The sequence below is a fragment of the Chrysochloris asiatica genome, unplaced genomic scaffold (genome assembly GCF_000296735.1).
Source record: "Chrysochloris asiatica unplaced genomic scaffold, ChrAsi1.0 scaffold00008, whole genome shotgun sequence".
NCBI lineage: Eukaryota > Metazoa > Chordata > Mammalia > Afrosoricida > Chrysochloridae > Chrysochloris > Chrysochloris asiatica.
This window is the reverse complement of record NW_006408526.1, coordinates 4,735,950-4,752,278: the sequence shown is the minus strand read 5'-3', so window position 1 is coordinate 4,752,278 and position 16,329 is coordinate 4,735,950.

The following is a 16,329-nucleotide window of genomic DNA, read 5'->3' as shown; positions in this document are numbered from 1 at the left end:
AGTTTCCTATATATTTTAGTAATTAGTCCCTGTGTGATGTGCAATTGCAAAAGATTTTTTCCATTCTATAGGTTCCCTTTTTACCCTTTTGGTAAAGTCTTTTGATGCACATACTTTAAAAATTTTTAGTATGTCCCAATTATCTATTGTGTCTACTTTTGTTTGTGTAGTTTTCAAAATGTTTGGTAGTCTGTGTATGCAATTAAGTAGAGCACTCACATTTGTCCCTATTTTCTCATTGATGACCTTCATAATTTTGGGATTCACATTTAGGTCTTTAATCCATGCTGAGTTGGTTTTTGTATAGGGCGTGAGGTAATGGTCTTGTTTCAATCTTTTGCATATTGTTTTCCAGTTCTGCCACACTATCTGTTGAAGAGATTGCCACCTCCCCATGTGATATATTTAGGCACTTTGTCGAAAATCAGTTGGATATACGTGGATGGGTTAATTTCTGGATTCTTGATTCTGTTCCATTCATCAATGGATCTTTCATTGTACCAGTACCAGGCTGTTTTGACCACTGTAACTATGTAATAAATTTTGAAATCTGGGAATGAGAGGCTTCCAACTTTGTTATTCTTCTTAAGCAGTGCTTTGCTTATCATGGGTCTCTTTCCTTTCCTTATAAATTTTGTAATTGTTTTTTCCATCTCTTTGAAGAATGTTGTTGGAATCTGAATTGGGATTGTATTATACATGTAAATTGCTTTGGGCAGTATTGACATTTTCACGATGTTGAGTTTCCCTATCCAGGAACATGGTATGTTCTTCAACTTTTGTAAGTCACTTTTGACTTCTTGTGGTAGTGTTTTGTAGTTTTCTTTGTATAGGTCCTCTGTTTCTCTGGTTATTTTTATTCCTCAATATTTCATCCTTTGGGTCTCCTCTTTGTTTTTAACTTTCAATTTAAATTTTAACTTTCAATTTCAATTTAAACTTTCAATTTAAATCCAATCACCAGTAATGATGAATGCATCAAGTTTGCATGTTTGGTCAGTCTCAGCCTGGAAAAGTTAATTTTGTTGTTGTTGTTAAGTCCCATCAAGTAAGTTCTGACCCATAGAGTCCCTCTATAGTGTTTCTAAGGAGTACCTGGTAGCTTGGACCACTGACTTTGCAGTTCAAAGTTACTTTGCAGTCCAGCACATTAAATGTTCTTTTTGAGGATGAATGCAACTTCATTCCTCTTTAATTTGTCATTTTCAGTATAGTAACTCATGATTCTGCCATTCAAAATGGTCAATACCAGTCTATTTCAGCTTACTAATACCCAAGGTATCTATCTTTATGAGTTCCATTTCATGTTTGATGACTTCTAATTTTCCTAGATTCATAACTAAGAATTAACAATGCATATTCCAACTATTAATGGGTGATTGTAGCTGTTTTTTCTCATTTTTAATTGTGCCTCATCCACATATGAAAGAACCAACAGATTTGGTCTCCCCATGTCATTAAGATCAACTCTACTTTGAGGAGATAGTTCTTTCCCAGTTGTATTTTGAGTGTCTTCCAATCTGAAGTGCTCATCTCCTGACACTATATCAGACAATGTTCTGCTGCTATTCATAAGGTTTCCATTGGCAACCTTTTTAGAAAGGTCAGCCTCTTCTTCTTAATAAGTCTTAGTATAGAAATTCTGCTGAATACTGTCCAATATGGATGTCCCTGCTAGCATTTAAGATATTGGCATTGCTTTCAGTATCATAGCAACATACAAGCCACCATAGTATGGAGCTCTGGTAGCGTAGTGGTTATGAATCAGGCTGCGAACCACAAAATTAGAAGTTCAAAACTACCAGCTGTTCCACAGGACAAAGATGAGGCTTTCTGCTCCCATAAAGATTTATAGCCTCGGAAACCCTGTGCAGGGTTATTATGAGTCAGAACTGACTCCACGGCATGTAACAACAACATAGTATGACTGATAAACTGACAGATGGGTGGTAGTCTGACAGATGAGATATTGTTAGAGGGATTAAATATATTTTGAGTTGCAATAAAATTCTAAAAGGTAAAATAAGTAGATATAAAAGGTTAAATAAATGTACCAGGTCTTATGTGGTGCCATAGGATCAGCACTGCACTTCAAACCATGAGATTCGCTCCTCAGAAACCCTATACAGGTTCACTATAACTTGGAACTGACTTGAAGGCATTTTTAACAATTTAGCAACAACAATAGTTCTTTAAATAGACATTAGAAAAGGGGGGGGATCTTTAGTTATTATTAGATCACAGCAATGTTAACAGAAATCTGATGGGATAGACAATGATCATAGAAAATGGGAAGGCCCATAGAGAAATTTTCTGGAAACTTTGAGATGTGACCTTTAAAGCTTAAGACAGTGTCCATTCTAAGAGCAACTTAGGAGCCACTCTATAAAGTTCAAAACAGCTATTCTAAGATGTTAATGGCACTGGATAGACTTGGGATTGAAATACTATGATAAAATGCCTTGAAAATATCCTGAGTGAACTGCAAGGTGACATAGTTATTATAGATGGGGGAATATGTTTTTGCGATAACATGAATCAAAATTTATGGAATTAAGGCTCTAATTAAATTCAAAGCAAAGAGAAGATTAGACAGACAATAAGATAGGATTAGATGATAAATTAATGGGAAAATGAAACCCAAGTGGGATTTTCCAATTTAGAATTGTGAAGATGTGTAACAATTTTAGAACAATTTTGAGATCATGTAGAGTTTATTTATTTCCTTGCTTTCATAATGGTAAAGCCCAAAATGATAAAATCTAGAGGTTATGTTAAACAAGGCAAATGTTGGGAATAGAAAGCAAATAAAATCTTAAAAGAAAACAAAAGGTACCAAATTCCAACCAACACTAGCTCCACATGCCTTAGATGGCAAATAAATATCATATGAAGAAAATGGTTAACCTTTTCTACACTTAACATAGCTCTCTTAAGAAAGGAAAAATAGAAGTAAATAAACAATAGAGTTACCTCACAAGGTGCCATAAGTGGATGACAGACACAAAGCTGAGGATGATGATGCCTTTTGTAGTATTTGGCAGCATGATTGCTCCTAAATAGAACTGATGATGCACAGGGTTCATTAATAGTAAAGGTAGCTTCAGTTTCCTTGAAAGAAAGGTGAGGCCTCAGGGCACAGAGACAAGTTCCACTGATGTACGTAATTTTGTAGTTACAAGGCAGACAGCAGCCACTGTTACACAGAATTTTAAAATGCCCATTCAAAAGAGAGGCTGCATGACATTTGATAGAGCCACACTCACTACAGGATTGGTGTGTTATAACCATGAAGTTCAAAGGGAAATGCAAATTACAAGGTTTTACTTATCACAAATGATAATACTCCTAGATTCCGCTCCCCATATTAATGACAACATTAACCTTTTGCTGGTGCATTTCTACAAATTTTATTTAACTTTACAGATTGACCAAACTGATGTGGCTAAACAACTATACTTGCTCCATCAATCTCCTTTTATTAGAAACCATTGAGGGTCTGCTATGAGCTTGGATAGCAAAAACTTACACTAAGTAATCATAAGCACACCTTGGTCCTTAAAGTGACATCTTTGCTCTATGAAGAGATCCTTTGCAGCAGATTTGCCAAAGCAATAAATTCTTTGATTTCTTCATTTCTGCTACCGTGAGTATTGATTGTCAATCCAAGTAAAATGAAATCTTTGAAAACTTCAATTTTGTCTCCATTTATCATGATGTTGTTTATTGGTCCGATTGTGTGGATTGTTGTTTTCTTTACATTGAGTTGCAATCCATACTGAAGACTGTAATTCTTTGATATTTATCAGCAAGTGTTTCAAGTCCTTTTTGCTTTCAGCAAGAGAGGTTGTGTCATCTGCATATGGGAGGTTGTTAATGAGCCTTCCTACAATTCTAATATCGTGTTCTTTTTCATATATTCTAGTTTCATATATTCTCATATATTTTCATATATTCTATTTGCTCAGCATACAGATTGCTTTGGTTGTTCTATTCCAAATTTCTTGGCATGACTACTGAGTGCTTCCTGCATCCATTTGTTAACACACTTTAATTGGTATTTGGTCAATTTCTGGATCTTTGTTTATCACTAATGTCTTCAGTACAGCTTGGACTTCTTCAATACTGTTGGCTCCAGAAATCTTCTGAGCTGATTGATGATTGACAAATTAATTTTGATACAGTGAGACTTTATTCCTTCATTTTTATTTTCGTGCTTCCTACATTGTTCAGTATTTCCCCCATAGAATTCTTAAATATTTCAGGTTGAGGTTTGAATTTGTTCTTCAATTTTTTTCTTCTTGAGAGATGTTGAGTGTATTCTTCCCTTTGGGCTTTTTAATTCCGGGTCTTTGCACATTTCATTATAATACTATAATTTGTCTTCACGAGCTGTCCTTTGAAATTTTCTGTTCAACTCTTTTACTTCATTATATCTTCCATTGGATTTAGCTTCTCTACATTCAAGAGCACATTTCAGCATGTCTTCGGACATCTACTTTGGTCTTTTTTTTTCTTTTGTATCTTTTTAGTGAACTTTTGCTTTCTTCCACAACTGCTCTGGTGGGATATGCTCAAGGTTGTAGTTTGGTCCTCTTGGACATTTTAATGTTTTCCACTTCAGTCTTAACTTGCATATGTGCAATTGATCTATTCCACAGTTGTCTTCTTGCCTTTTTTTGGCTGAGGATATTGAACATCTGCATTTTCCCACAGATGAAGTCTTTTTAACTCCTAAGTATTCCATCTGGTTAGTTCCTTGTGTACAGTTTCCATTTATGTTGTTGGAAAAGTTATTTCCAATGAATAAGTTGTTATCTTGTAAAATTTTATAATGTGATTTCCAGTGTCATTTCTTTCATCAGGGCCATATTTTCCAAGTACTGATTCCTCCTTTTTGTATTCAACTTTCACATTAAAATCCCCAGTAATTATCAATGCATCTTTATTGAATGTTTGGTTAATTTAAGACTGAAAAAAATCAGTAGAATTCTACAATTACTTCATCCCTGACTTTGGGGTTTGGTGTGAAAATTTGAATAATAGTGGCATTTAACTGCTCTATCTTGTAGGTGTATTGATATTATTCTACCACCAAAAATGCATTTCAAGATAGATCTTGAAATGTTCTTTTTGATGATGTTTGTTATGCCATTCCCTTTCATTTTGCCTTTCCAAATATAGCAAGCCATATGATTGTCCCATTCAAAATGGCTTGTTGTTGTTATGTGCCAACAAGTCAGTACCATTCCATAACGACCTTATGCACAGCAGAACGAAATACTGTCCGATCCTGGGCCAACCTCACTACTGTTGCCACGCTTGAGCCCATCAATGCTGCCACTTGGCCAGTACCAGACTATTTCAGCTCACTAATGCCTACAATATCACTCATTATGCATTCCATTTAAATTTTAGCAACTTTCAATTTTCCTTGATTCAGGCTTCATACATTCATGTTCTGATTATTTATGAATGTTTGCAGCTGTTTTTCTCATTTTGAGTTGTGTCTCGCCAACACATGAAAGTTCTGAAAGCTTTGCTCCTTCCACATCACTAAGGCCTACTCTCTTTTGAGGAGTTAGCTCTTCCTCAGTCATACTAGGGTACCTTTCAAGCTGAAGGACTCCTCTACTACCGCTAGATCACTGCTATTTATAAAGTTTGCAGGGGCTAATCCCTTAGATGGACTTCTGTTGGGGTGCTATAGGATCAGCACTGGACTGCAGACCACAAGATTGACAGTTCAAACCCTCCAGTTGCTCCTGGGAAACACTATACAGAGTTGCTATGAGTCAGTACCAACTCGAAGACACTTAACAATAATTCCTCAGAAGTAGACAACCCATTCCTTCTTCCTACTCTGTTGTTAGTCTGGAAACTGCTGGAATAAAAATTATAAGAACACTATTTAATTTCCACCACTTTTACATTTTAAGCTGGTCACATTTATTGTGTGATTGTACTATAGAAAGTATCTTCATACATACAAAGTTATTAATCTATCAGTAGCCTTGTAAATTGACTGAAACTTTTTTATCTTTAAATATATATATATATATATATAAACCCACTGAGTGCTACTAAATGTAAGGAAATTGTCAAATGTACTTTACTAATGAACAGTGAGACCAAAATTGGAAATTTCATCTTCTGGTTCCATAAAATAGATTTATGACCTACATATTCTTCATTTTCTAACTCTTCAGTGCATTTATTAATTAGTTTTAGCTTTGTGCATATATAACAGAAAATCCTAAAGTAACAGTGGCTGTAACAAGAGAACAACAACCTGTACCTCACTTAAACTATCCAAGATTGGCTTTGCAATGCATATGACAGAATTCATCAGCAATTCATGCTCCTTCCTGATTCGCTCTCTGCCATTTCTTGTATGAGACCCTCAATCTGATGTTCTATGATGGTTGCTAGAAGTTTATTATATATAATGTAGCAGGATGGAGTGCTGCTCCAAGAAACATCCTAATAGTCTGCCAAAATAGGAGAATGAGAATGTCTGAGGGCAAATAGCAGTCTCTACTCTATAACCTCTCTTCAACTTACACATCATTCTACCTTTTAATCACTTTGTTTTGCCTACTCTGTCCTACTATCTGCTTTTTGAATATACATAAATACTTCTTCTGTCTTGGTTTTTTATAGTATTGCCTGAATGCATATCACACAGTTACCGGCATAACTTGTTTTTATTCATCTTTTCAATCTCAGAAGAATTCTCATTTTGACAGGTTTTAACTGCCCATCAAATGTAAACCATCAATCTATCACCCAGTCCTTTACTTTTGTTGCACCTTCCCCAAAGCACCTTGGAAGAAAGACCTGATGATCTACTTTGAAACCTCAGCTAATGAAACTCTATGGAGACAGTTCTATTCGGACACATGTGGGGTCACCATGAGTTGGGATTTACTTAATGGTAACTGTGGGTTTTTTGTGTGCTGTTGATTTTTTAAAATAGCATTTATTGAGCTGTATTTGTGATTTAACCTGTAGATAATTATATAAATTTATAAACAGTTATATAGATAGCTAACTAGCTGGCTAGCAAGATAAATACTTATTTTCAAAATAAATCTCTGTAAGTTTTGTGAAGAAGGACATAGAAAACATAATCAATCTAATGACATATTTCTTTGAGCAAATCTGCAGTACAAGACCTCTTTAAAGTGCTAAAGAGCAAAGATGTCACTTTGAAGACTATGCACCTTACCCAAGTCATGGTATTTTTAGTCACATCATACACGTGTGAAAGTTGGATAATGATTGAGGAAAATCATAGAAGTAATGATGTGCTTGAGTCATGTTTTTGGTGAAGAATACTGACAGTACCATGGACTACCAGAAGCGCAAACAAATCTGTCTTAGAAGAAATACAACCAGAAGTGAGTATGGTGAGACTTCATCTTTCATACTTTGGATATGTTGTCAGGAGTGACCAGTCCTTGGTGAATGACATCATGCTTTGAAAATTGGAGAATCAGTGAAAAAGGAGAATACCCCAATGAGATGAATTGGCATAGTGATAGAAACAACGAGCTCAAACATTCTGACACTAGTGAAGATGGTGCAGGACCAGGCAATGTTTTGTTTCATTGTACAAGGGGACAGTATGAATCAGAACTGACTCAATAAGACCTAGCAACAACAAGGTTTGTGTGGAAAGGAACTAAGACAATACCTTTGATAGTATGTAATTCCTTGTACATGATAAATGTTGAACAAATATATATTTAATCATTGGTATATGGATGTTAAGAGCGAAGTGTTGATTAAGAGATAAAATGATATTATAATTAAAAGGATATTGATGTTGCAGAATGATAGACATTGGCTGAAGCCTTGCCTTTCCTACTTACTAATTGTATGACCTAAAGGACATTATTTGAGAATCTATTCCATACAAATGATGATATATCAAAGTTAATTGGACATCCCTGATACTCGGTGTTTCTTTCTATCTTTTATTCCTATTATATATGCCCACAGACTATTATTACAGTAAGGACGATAGGTAAATTTGTAGTATAATTTCTTTATTTTGCAAAGAAAGAAGTTATGGTCTAGTGTGTGATAGGTTGCCATAAGTATTATATGAGCATGTGTGTCAACGTCCTATGTCAGGGTCCTGCCTTGACAAGGAAGTGTGGGTGTCATGAAGAAGGAAGATCTGGCAGCAAAAGGGATAGAGAAAGAGAGAGACGAAATATATACAAAAAAGACAGACACACAGATATGATGCAAGCTGGCAGGTAGGCAGATCTGCAAACATATTGCCTAGCATTGCACACAGAACTCACTCTACCTCAGTCTTTTATTCTCTTTTTTAGGGAGGGATTTGTTACAAAGGAAGGATGTAATTCACAAAGGGAGGATGTGGTTCTTTAGGTAAGACAGGATACAGAACTAAAATGTGATTAATCCTTCAAAACAGGACATAATGATTCACAGGAACAACTTTTAAAATATTTTCTTGTTTTTTCTTAACAATCTAACATTTTTTATTTTTACAGAAAAAAGGTTCAATCAAGCTGTTATATATTAACTTTTAGGCTTAAATGATCTAGAGCAGTGATGTGAGGTTTCTTAAGGATACTTAACATAAAGCAAGGTTCCTGAAAGGAGCCAAGCTGTCTCTGTACACTTTGCAAACTTTTGTTTGTGAGCAAGATCTCATGCACCAGGTTTCATTTATCTACATCTAAAATGCTACATTGTTCTTAATTATCACATTCCTATATACTTTGAGGAGGGAGAGCATCTGGGTTAAACTGATTATATTCAGAGGTGGTTTAATGGGGCTGCCACTATGATCCTCTAATCCAACATTCCCAGAATTTACCATTCCACTTTATTTACAAAACTTGGGTAGTTTTTCTCTAAAAACCTTTTCTCATATTCCCAATATACCTGTTCCTGGCCTTTCTGAATTATCTGAGGAAACTTTTACTGCCTCGGCTCTAAAAAGGGATTTCAAACCCATTATTGTTCATGGATATCAAACATAACTGAATAATCAAATAAGTAGCATTTCTGACATTCTTCCCAGGTGGCTATCACTTGTTCCTCAGAAAGATTTGTTCCCAGGACTCCACGCACAGCCAACACAGTGGAGGCATTAAGAGAGGCATTGTAAAAGAAACCATTTTTTCAGAAGCTACAATGACTGGAGTTAGAAACATAGAACGAACAATATTAGAACCAAAGAAAATTATACAGAGGTAGACAACTAGTGAGTTCGAAAAAACCAATGAACCCGGGACGTCAGGAGGTCACTTCCTTTGGCCCTCAGGGTCCATGGTTCGCTATCCTGAGGAGGGCCTCGGAATTGGATTTTCGTCCATGTCACAGGGCCACTGATCAACCCAGAATACGTGTATACAGATAGACAGTAAAGAGTATGCTGATGCCAGCACACGTGTATACAGATAGACAGTAAAGAAGTAAATAAATAAAGAACAATCTTGAGCAATGAGCAATAATAAGAAAGGAGAGAATGCTGCAGCTCCAAATTGGACTGATATCCTTATATTCTAACCACCTCACTTCAGTTCAGTTTTATGTGCACTATAATGCACTGGTGTGGCACTGAAGGATAAGCTCTGGACTACTAATCACAAGGTTGGTGATTCAAACCTACCAGCCACTTCTCAGAAACACTATACAGGTTCGCTAGGAGTTGGAACAGACTTAACAGCACTTAACAACAACAACATAATGTACTGAAAATTTAGTGAAGATTTACATTTGAAATCATCATCTAAGCTATGGCAACATGCTAAGGTATATATTTAAAATTAGAAAAAATAATCCTTAAAACTTTCATTGGAAACTCTGAAAATGTAGACCTTATGCCTTTGAGAAAGGATGGAACATGATATTAAGCCATGATTATTCATCTTCCCTTCATCTCTAAGAACAGTGGCTTCATTCACTGTACTTTGCTATATGTGTCACTCTGACTTTGAAATACAGCCTCCAAACATTTCAGATCTGATTGCTACTCTGAAGAAAAGTAGGGTTCATTAAAGTTAACAAGCTTTAGGAAAGACCTAAGGAACTGAAAAGTAAAAATTATGTAAGCAAAATTGTAATTAGAAAATGTTGACTGAGGCATAAACCACAGTAAGAGGTAAAATTCCACTTCTGAATCATTCGGAATTTAATGTCCCAAGAATTCTTACACCAAAAATGCTTCCCATGATAAGTGATTTAATTTGTTATTGACAATAACAACAACAACAACAACAACAAAAACAAAAAATCTGTTTATTGTAAGTCATATTTCAGGTGAGAAGAGATCCAACGCAATCTATAGGACAAACAAATTTGATGAAGGCATTTTAAAACCTTGAAAGTATCAAAAGCCAATTACAGATGTTTTGCTGTTTTGTTTTTAGGTGCTATCGAGTCGGTTCAAATCCATATATACAACAGAATGAAACCTGTGCTATCCTCACAATTACTGGTACACTTAAACCCATCGCCATTGTGCCTATCCATCTCATTGCGGGTCTCCCTATTTTTTGCTGACCCTCCACTTTACCAAGCATTTTGTCTTCTTCCTCCTGATAAAAGTCTGAAATATGAGAGACAGTCTGGCCATTCTGGCTTCTAAGGAGCATTCTGGTTGTACTTCCTCTAATACATATTTGTTGGTTCTTCTGGCAGTGCATGGTACCTTTAATATTCTTCTCCAACAATATAACTCAAATGCATCAATTTTTCTATGCTCTTCCTTATTCACTGTCTACTTTCATGTGTATATGAGGCTATTGAAAATATAATGGCGTGGATCATGGAATATCTCTTTATTAGCTGCCACAGAGGCAGGTCCTTACTCATGGGAAGACCACACACAACAGGACTGAACTATAATGATCCATAAAGTTTTCATCAGTTGACTTTTGAGAAGTAGATCACCAGAACTTTCTTCCTAGATCCTCTTAGTCTGGAAGCCCTGCTGAAACCTGTTCAGCACTACAGCAGCGCTCAAGCTTCCATTTCATTGCATTGGACAGAATCTAATCAGGGCTCTCACATGGGAGGCAACAGAATGCTACCACTGAACTATTAATGCTCTTAATAATAATAATAATAATAATAATATATTTTAATGACCCTTGTCTCTGGCTGGCTGACAGAGACTAGCCAACAAAAAGAACCATTTAACACAGAGAAACATTCCTAGATGGAGTAATGAAGATTGACTCTCTGCATTTGACTGTGTCAATTAGAAATGTATCATGTAGAAGTTCTACAGAGATAGCATGTCAGTATGTAATAAAGTGTCGGATTCCATTTTTTTATGCTTAATTGCTGACAGCTTTCAGGCCTCACTTCTCCCTATTTTCCTCTTGACCCTTAACTAGGCAAGCTTATAAGAAAGCACGTCAGCTCCCACTTTCGGCGCTATGGAGAAGTTTAAGCCAGGAAAATCCCAGCCCCATTTGGGAATCACACCTTTAACCCCTAACAACAATGAACAAAAAACAAAACCAACAGTCCCTCCATTTCACTCAAACCAAAGGGACTGATGTGTGTGTATTCACTGTTATTTATTTCTAAGGGAACATCACTGCCATCAAGTGGATTCTGACACAGTGGCCCTATATAAAGTTTCTGAAATTGTAATATAATTCTTTATGTAAACAAGCAGCCTGATCATTCTTTCGTTCTCCCACAGAGTGACTGATGGATTTGAAGCACCAGCCTTGTGGTCAGCAGATCAGGATCTAACTCATAGTGCTACCAGAACTCCTTGTACTCAGTACAACGTGATCTGTTTGGACATCGGAACCAATTTTGTATGGTAAGTTGATCTCAACATCTTAGTGCCAACCACAAGATACAGTTCTAAAGACTTATGTCATATTAGTAAGTGTTAAGAGAAAAGAAGTGAAGATGTAGACACAAGAAAGAGATTAAATAACAAAGTGAAGGACAGAATAAAAACAATGCATTTGTTGAAGATGTGTCCATTATTAGAGGGATGTGTTTTTAAAACAGAGGAAATAAGAATTTAAAAAACTTCCTAAACACCAGTAATTAGGATATTTTTGACAGATGACATCAAATATATTGCTTCTTTCTAAAAACTTTATGCAAAATTTGCAAAACTATCAAGAAAAAGTGGATTCTTTTCTTTCTATAGAAGTGAGTGGGTCAGGGATTATTCTATTGTGCAGGAAACAATCCTGTGTACACAGGTTTTACATGCAAACATCTTGAATGTAATTGTTTTACATTTTATTTTGCTTTGTTTGTGTGTTGGTTTGTTTTCATTTTATTTTTCTGGCTTTTAATCAGTGTTCAGAAATGTCCCATTTTTATGGTTTCCCTAGATATCTACTTCTAACATTTGCTTTTCTAAATTGAGTATTTCACAAACATTTTGCACTCATTCAGCCACTGCATGCCTGCAGAGATTTTCATAAACTGACCTCTCTTTGAAATCAGTGAGAATTAGCCATCTAGAGTGCAGCTGCAGAGGGGTGAAAGTTGATAAAGTTTAGTTGATTTAATTTTCACAACCCTCATATTCATTTCTCACAGAGAAAATATATTTAAATTGACTCTAATTGACTACCACCTGATTGTAAATTGTCTGAATTGGCACCTGGATAAAAGACTATATTAAACAAAATGATGAATGGACTCATTTGTGATTGTTAGTAATGAAATCTTGTAGATGATTTTTATTTGAAATTGAGTTTACATGATACTTGGATAAAGAAATTTGAATTCCTAAATTATTTTGAAATGACAGTAACATTATAATTTTGAACTTTCAGATCAGAGAAAAATATTTTTAAAAACTATCTTAGTTAAGGCTTCCTAAACAGCATAGTAAAAAGATTCTTTATAAAATCTGTGTTTACAGCTATACTGTTGTGTTGTTAAGTGCTGTCAAGTCAGTTTTAACTCATTTGTTGTTGTTAAGTGCCATTTAGTTTGTTTTGACTCACAGTGACAAAGGGTTTCCAAGGAGAAGCTGGTGAGCTTGAACTGCCAACCTTGTTCAAACTGACCTTGTAGTCCAGCTCATTAACCCATAGCACCACACCAGGATTCATAGCCACCATATATAAGGGTTCCAAGAAGCAGCTGGTGGGTTTGAACTTCTGACCTTGTTGTTGCTGTTAGTGGTGGTGTTGTGCTGTGGAGTCAGTTCCAACTTATAGCTACCCTGCATAGGGTTTCTGAGGCTGTAAATCTTTACGGCAGCAAAAAATCTCATCTTTCTTCTGTGGAACAGCTGGTAGTTTTGAACTGCTCACCTTGCTCATGAGTTTAAAAGAATAATTTTGGAGTAAAAAAAATTACCAAAGGACTTAAATATTGACATATTTTCATACATGACAACATTGGTTTTGATAACTTTTATAAGGTAGGCAGAAGTCTTGGGAATGATTGATAGAAATTATGGATGAAAAATGATACTTAGATATAGAAAGACATAGGTAAGTCGAGAACAATAAACAGCCTGGATTTATTATTCAGTATGTGTAAAGACAATCAGAATACCATTTAGAGGTTAGGAGAAAATGATTTTTCTAGTCATTCCACTTCATAAATTATATAACTGTGCTGTGGCACTGTAGGATAAGTACTAGATTGCTATCTGCAAGGTCAATGATTCAAACCTACCAGCTGTTCCTCAGAAACCCTGTGCAGGGACCCCATGAGTCAGAATCAACTCAACAACACTTAACAACAACAAAAACAATAATGTGGGTATATTTAGTTTGTCCCTTTGTGCAGAAAGAGAGAACACTGACAGATATAGAAACAGATCGATGCAGACCGACTGCAAGAAAATTATGGATAGCTCTAGTGACAGAGAAGCGAGAATGACCATTTATCCATAGTACAGTAAACTTGTGTTCAATTGTTGTTGTTGTTGTTGTTAAGTGCCTTCGAGTCGGAGCCGACCCATAGTATATGTTAATTAGATTATCTTGTGTTCAGGATATATGAAAAAAATTTGAGGCTTTGTAGAGTATCAGTGATACTCAGACCAATTCATGTAATGGAGAGCTGAGGAATGAGAATTATATATCAATGGTAGGTACGGAAAAGTTATTATTGAAATTTAACATTTGTTTATTTTTTATAAATTAATGTATATTATAAACTTTAGAACTAGATAATTAAGTACCAAGTGATGTTTATAATAAATTTTATATAATTACTTATTATGTGTATGCTTAAAGGTATCATCAACTTTATAGATAGATAGATATGAGGGTGAGTCAAAAAATACCCACATTCTGGATGTACAATTTATTTAAATCAAATTTTAGAAAAGACGAACATCATTTTTGACACAATCTCTTTGCTTTTCAACATACTTTTTCCATCTGTCAACAAACTTTCATATTCCCTTATCAAAAAGGTTTAGGCTGAACTGTGAGCCACGAATACTTCACTTCTTCATCAAAGGTAGATCAAAGGACTGATTTCAAGGGAACAAATAGCTGGAAGTCAGATGGATCAAGATCAGAACTACAGGGAGGATGCTTTAACACCTCAAAATGAAAGTTTTACAGAGTGTCAACAGTATGGACAGAGGTGTGGGAACACGCATTGTCATGCAAGATCATAATACCCATGGATAGCAGTCCTCTGTGTTATATCCCAAATTTAGGCTTCAGCTTTTCAGGGAGCAACTTACTGTAACTAACACTGTTGATTATTGGACCTTTTTTCCTGATAGTGTTCCAATACTGGCCCTTAAGAATCCCAGAAAACTGTAAGTGTCAATTTTCCAGCTAATGGTTAAATTTTGAACTTTTTCTAGGTTGAGGATATTTCCATTCCATACTCTGCTGTTTATCGTCAGGGTCATAGTGATGAATCCATGTCTCCTCACCAATATTGACTTTTTTAAAGAAACTTTTACCTCCTTCAAGTGTAGGTCCAAATTTTGTTTTCCGGTGTCCAAAAACTTCTTATGCTCTTCCATGTGTTGTTTCGGTACTTGGTACATACTGGTACATACAAAGCACTATGTAATTTCTGCCCATTATTATGATCATCATTTTTTAATATTCACAAGGGCTCCATTAATGCTACATAAGAATCTTAAAAGTATATGCCGTACTCAATTTTCTGCAATCAAACATTGTCTGAAAATTTTTGTTGTATTAGGTGCCTATAAGTTGTGATTCATCATGACCATTTGTACAACGAAACAAAGCACTGCCCAGTTGTGTACCTGCAGTGCAGTGAATTATTTAATATGTCTCCTGTAGCTCCGTCTTTGTAACTCACAGAAAATGACTTTCCTGATGGGTCTGGGTTAAAAAAGGTGAGGGGGAAATGCTTATAGGATTATCTAATTCAGTTGTGAATGACTGTTAACAGGTTTAATGTGCTTGTAAAAAACTTGAAAATCTAACTAAGGGCTTGATCAATTTTACCATCCTGCTGGGCATAAAATGAGCCATCTTCATGATGTGGGTGGAACATGCGTTTCTTTGCTTGACTAATCAAGCTCACCTCCATCTGACCTCCAGTTCTTGGTACTTGAGTCAGCTACCTGAGTTGATTAGTCTGTTTCAACAGCTTTATAAATCAACCATGCAATTTATTATAAGTGAGAATAATCCTCCAAAATCACTTTTGACTTCAGTTTTGGGTTTTACTAGTGTCAACAACATTGTATGCCACTTCCTTGACAGTTGGTGAGTTCTGTAAGACATTGCAACAAACTGCAGAACCCTGGGTGGGGTGAGGGGGAGAATACTGAGGAGAGGAATAGTGGTTGATATCAGGGACTATGAAGTGGTTACTGTTAGATACTATTGAGTCTGTTCTGTTATGGTTAAGCTTATTGTTGGTGCCATTGTATCAGTGCATCTTGTTGTGGGTCTTTCTCTTTTTCATTGACCCTCCACTTTACCAAGTTCATGTTCTTCAGGAACTAGTGTCTTCTGACAACATGTCCAAAGAACAAGAGATGAAGGCTTGCCTATTTGCTTCTAAGGAGCATTCTGACTATACTTCTTCAAAGATAAATTTGTTGGTTCTTCTGGAAGTCCATGTTACTTTCAACATTCTTCTCCAACACCATATTTCAAATGCATTAATTCTTCTATAGTCATCCTTATTAACCGTCCAACTTTCACAAATGTATGAGGCAGGTAAGAGTATCGTGGGTTGGTTCAGGCACACCTTAGCTCTCAAACTGACATCTTTGCTCTTAAAGATTTAAAGAAGTCTCTTGCAGCAGATTTACCTAAAGCAGTTCTTCCTTTGATTTAATGACTGCTGTTTCCATGAGTGTTGATTGTGGATCCTGACAAA